We start from the raw sequence: 5,648 nt of genomic DNA, 5'->3' as shown, positions 1-5,648 counted from the left end.
ATAAACATCTTTATCATAATTTAATCCTGCTTGCATCACGAACTAAATTTAGGTAATTTCCTTAGTCTGTACAGTCATGAAACTAAGACAGAGGGTATTTACTCTCTACAATTCACTGAGTATTTTTATTTGATTATTTCATTAAATTTTCTAGTAGCATTTTAAGACAGACAGTGAGATTATTGTGACTCCTATTTCACAAAAGGTCAGATAAACAGGGGTTAGAGAATATGCCCCACTGTTTTCATCCCATCTTGGATGGAACTGGAAGGAATCATATTAAGTGAAATAAGTCAGAGACAGAAGGATGAATATGGGATGATCTCACTCTCAGGCAGAAGTTGAAAAATAAGATCAGAAGGGTAAACACTAAGTAGAACTTGGACTGGAGTTGATGTATTGCACCAAAGTAAAAGACTCTGGTGTGGGTGGCTGGGTTGGGGGGGGAGTACAGGTCCTGGAAAAGAATGACAGAGGACCTAGTGGGGATTGCATTGTTATGTGGAAAACTGAGAAATGTTATGCATGTACAAACTATTGTATTTACTGATGATGTAAAACATTAATCCCCCAATAAAGGAAAAAATGTTTAAAAGAGAGAGAGTGACTATGACCCAGGTGACATTCCTCGTGATATTTAGTGTTTCCTCTGGGCACTTCTTCTTCTAGCATTTGCCCTTCTTCCGTAGCCTGTCAGGTTGAGCCTGATGTAAAGTTTCGAGACCTCCTTTGAATCTGGAGAGGTGGCAGTCGTTGACTATGTGGGTCACAGTCTGTCTGGAGGCGCAGGGGCAGTTCGGGTCGTCTCTGGCTCCCCAGCGATGGAACATAGCGGCGCACCGGCCATGGCCTGTTCGATAGCGATTGAGGAGGGCCCAATCATAACGTGCCAGGTCAAAGCCGGGTTGACGCTTGCAGGGGTCTGTGATGAGGTGTTTGTTCTTGACCTCAGCTGACTGCCAACTCTGTTTCCAAGAGTCTGGAACAGAGAAGTTCAGTGTAGGCGTAGGGGACCAGATTGGGTGACGAGACGTCAAGCGTTGGACAGGGTGGGCAAAGATATCCGCGTATATTGGCAGATCCGGTCAAGCGCAGACGTGGGAAATGAACTTAGATGATGCCGCATCCCGATGTATATCTGGCGGGGCGATGTTGCTAAGAACTGGCAGCCATGGAACCGGGGTGGAACAGATGGTTCCAGAAATTATCCTCATGGAGGAATATAATTTGGAATCGACCAAGTGGACATGGGGGCTATGGAACCATCCTGGGGCACAGTATTCTGCAGTGGAATAGCAGAATGCCAGAGAGGATGATCGTAGCATGGACGTGCTCGCACCCCATGAGGAGCTGGCCAGTCTTGCAATGATGTTATTCCTCGCACCCACCTTTGCTGCAGTTTTTATGAGATGTTCGTGAAATGACAGAGTGTGATCGAGAGTGACGCCGAGATAGACTGGCTGGGCTTCATGCCGGATTCTCGTATCGCCAAGCTGCACATTAAGCTCACACGAGGCCGAGGCATGGTATAGATGGAAAACAGATGATACCGTTTTTGCAGTGCTAGGGATTAGTCGCCATTTTTTACAGTAATCAGATATCAGAGACATGTCTTTCGTGAGTGTTTCCTCGAGGATGTAGAACTTGGATGCCTGAGTTGCACAGCAGATATCATCAGTGTAGATGAACTTCCTTGAAGAAGTTTCTGGAAGGTCATTGATGTAAATATTAAGTAGCGTAGAAGCCAGAACAGAGCCCTGGGGGAGGCCACTTGAGACAAGTCTCCATCTGCTAGACTTGTCACCCAGATGCACCCGGAATCTTCTGTTTTGGAGAAGAAACGATATAGTGTTGGCCACCCATGGAGGCAGGCATCTTGAGATCTTGACTAGGAGACCACGGTGCCAGACCGTGTCATAGGCTGCTGTGAGATCAACAAAGACAGCACCCGTCTTTAAATTCTTCTGGAATCCATTTTCAATGTAAGTTGAGAGGGCCAGGACTTGTTTGCAGGTAGATCTTCCTGGGCGGAAACCAGCTTGGGTGGGTGATAGGAATTTCTCTGTAAGAGGAGAAATACGTGACAGAAGCAGCCTCTCAAGGAGTTTGTAACACAGGGAGAGGAGAGAAATTGGTCTATAGCTGGCGGCCAGTGTTGGGTCTTTCTTTGGTTTCAAAACTGCTATTATCTTGGCACGACGCCAAATTTTGGGCATAGATTCGGATTCCAAGATGTGGGACAGGAATGAAGCGAGCCACTTCTTTGCCACGGGGCACTGATAGACAGTGACAAGAAAAAAAAAAAGCAGTGGGCTATAGAATTTGGTAAACTTCAGCATGAATTCCCATTCTTTCTCTCTTTCTGTTTTTTACATTTTTAAAAATATTATTTACTTATTTTGTATTATTGGATAGAAATAGAGAGATTGAGAGGGGAGGGTGAAGTAGAGAAGGAGAGAAACAGTGACACCTGCAGCCCTGCTTCACTACTCATGAAGCTTTTCCCCTGCAGGTGGGGACCAGGGGCTCAAACCCGGGTTCTTGTGCACGTCAATGTGTATGCTTAACCAGGTGCGCCACCACCTGTCCCCAATTCCTGTTTTTTCTCTATTTTGTAATTTTAGACGAGAAATTCTCTGAGTCTTCAACCCTCTTCATTATAATGGGCACATTTTCTCATAACATTTATATTAAAATTACTCTCTTGTGTGATATATATGTAAATAGTGTGCAGTGTAGTATGTGCCCACGTTGTCAGACAGATGTGCATATCTAAGTGTGTGTTGTAGACACAGGTGTCTACTAATCCTCAGTTCCTGTGTCCCCTTCTCTACAGGATCTGTCAGAAGAAGTCACCTATCTGCTTACTCAATCGTCCACTCAAAATCTCCAAATCTTCCCCCAAGCATTTTCAGCAGTCAGATACTCATCTAAGTCATTAGCTACTTTAAACACCCCCCACTCACACACACACACACCCTCCCCCCATAAAAAGTGTTGACTGCTTCGGTTCAATGTTGTTTCACCACACTGAGGACACCCCGTTTGATCAGTAACATCCTTCACCTCTGTGGAAAACCTGTGAAGAAACTCCATTATTTCATTTGGATGTTGTCTCCTCTTCGTGGCCCATGCCGGAGACTTTATAATATGCCTTTACAAAGAGAAGCACTGTGCGCCAACTGCAGTACTTTGTCATGTGCACAACCCAGGCTCGAGCTCGGCCCATACCCCACTGAAGGAAGAGTCAGTGCTGTGATTTCTTAAAGGAAGAAAGAGAGAAAAAGAGAAAGAGGGGAAGGGAGGAAGTGTAGGAAGGGATTGAAGGAAGGACGGGAGGGAGAGAGAAAAGAAGAAATAAAGAAAGGAAGAAAGAGGGAGTTGGGCGGTAGTGCAGCTGGTAGTGCAACCAGTTAAGGGCACGTGGTGCAAAGCGCAAGGATCCCAGTTGGAGCCCCCGGCTCCCCACCTGCAGGGGAGTCGCTTCACAGGCGGTGAAGCAGGTCTGCAGGTGTCTGTCTTTCTCTCCCCCTCTCTGTCTTCCCCTCCTCTCTCCGTTTCTCTCTGTCCTGTCTAACAATGACGACATCAATAACAGCAACAATAATAACTACAACAACAATAAAACAACAAGGACAACAAAAGGGAATAAATAAATATTTTTAAAAAGAAAGGAAGAAAGAAAGGAAGGAAGAAGGAAAGAAAGAAAGAAAGAAAGAAAGAAAGAAAGAAAGAAAGAAAGGAAGGAAGGAAGGAAGGAAGGAAGGAAGGAAGAGGGGAGTCAGGCTGTAGCACAGCATGTTAAGCGCAAGTGGCGTAAAGCGCCAAAAGAAAAGAAAATCATTAACGACCAATTTTTAGTTCAAGTCTATTAAGTGTTAGCAGTAAAGGAAAAATTCATCTTTTGTGACTAGAATCTTCTTGTTCCCGTGGTTTTGCTTTTAAACTTTGTTTTGTTTTATTTGAACTTTTTAAAATCGTCAAAAACCCCTAAGTATCACTTAAAGAAGAAATTCAGGGTGGGGTAGATAGCATAATGGTTATGCAAACAGACTTTCATGCCTGAGGCTCCAAAGTCCTTGGCTCAATCCCTGCACCAGCATAAACCAGAGCTATTCAGTGCTCTGGTTTAAGAAAGAAAGAAAGAAAGAAAGAAAGAAAGAAAGAAAGAAAGAAAGAAAGAAAGAAAGAAAGAAAGACAGAAAGAAGAGGAATTAAGAAATTCAACAAATGCATTTCTGCCCTTGTTCCTTTACATAATGAAACTTCCCTGCTTTGTTTTGGAAGGTGTATACTTCCTAATACGGAGCAGGAAGTCACTATTTTTGTTGAATGACTGGATGAATCAATGAGAATTATCCGAGTTAAAATTTTTTTCTTATTATCTTTATTTATTGGATAGAGACAGCCAGAAATTGAGATGGAAGGGGGAGATAGAGAGACAGAGAGACACCTGCAGCCCTGCTTCATCATTTGTGAAGCTTTCCCCCTGCAGGTGGGGGCTGGGGATTCCAACCTGGGTCCTTGAGCATTGGAACATGTGCACTCAACCAAGTGCACCACCACCCAGCCCCTAAAACTATCTTTCTATACATAGGGGAAATCAACACAAGTAAAATTAATGACTTTTTTTTCAGGTAGCAAAAACTTGAAAGTCAGTTTAAGGAATAGGGTGTAAGTAATACTTAATGAACACATGGATCATCCTATACAAAAAAAATGGTTTGGTTTTGTTTAGAGTGGATTCATTTTTACTAATTATTGAATAGGGATGGAAAGAAGTTGAGAGGGAAATAGGAGATAGGGAGAGAGAGAGAGAGAGAGAGAGAGAGAGAGAGAAAGAGAGACCTGCAACACAGCTTCAATACTCATGATACTTTCCCCTGCAGGTGAAGACCTAGGGTCCTTGTGCATAGTAACGTGGGATCAACCCGGTGTGCCACCACCCAAACTCTCACAAAAACATATTGTTATATAGAAGACAATTTTCCAGTTTTTCTGTCAACTCATTCTGTTTCTCTCTCTCTTATAGAGACAATGATACCACAGCACTGAAGCGTCCTTCAATCTAATGGGGGAGCCAGGCTCGAACCTGGGTTACACACATGGCAAAGCACCGTGTACACTGTCCAAGTGAGCTATTTTGCTGGCTCTGTTATTCTTTCTTTCTCTCTCTCTTTTTTAAATTGTTATTGTAGTTATTATTGTAGTTATTATTGTTGCTGTTATTGATGTCATCATTGTTGGATAGGACAGAGAGAAATGGAAAGAGGAGGGGAAGACAGAGAGGGGGAGAGAAAGATAGACACCTGCAGACCTGCTTCACCGCCTGTGAAGCGACTCCCCTGCAGGTGGGGAGCCGGGGGCTCGAACCGGGATCCTTGCGCTTTGCGCCACGTACACTTAACCCGCTGCGCTACCGCCGGACTCCCTCTTTCTCTCTTTTTTAAGCAGAATATGAACAGAGACATCAAGCTTCTCCGTGGATATATTTCTACCTTTTGAACTAATTAGTGGGCGAGATGAAACTGCATGGGTCTACTTTAATGGAATTCTCTCTCCAAAATTCTTCTGCAAACATCATAATGTCAACATTCCAAAGAAGTCTACACCCCCAAATCAGGGTCTAGGATGACAGAGAAAGGGTG

Source organism: Erinaceus europaeus, chromosome 12 (genome assembly GCF_950295315.1).
Source record: "Erinaceus europaeus chromosome 12, mEriEur2.1, whole genome shotgun sequence".
NCBI lineage: Eukaryota > Metazoa > Chordata > Mammalia > Eulipotyphla > Erinaceidae > Erinaceus > Erinaceus europaeus.
Note: the sequence above shows the minus strand (reverse complement) of the source record.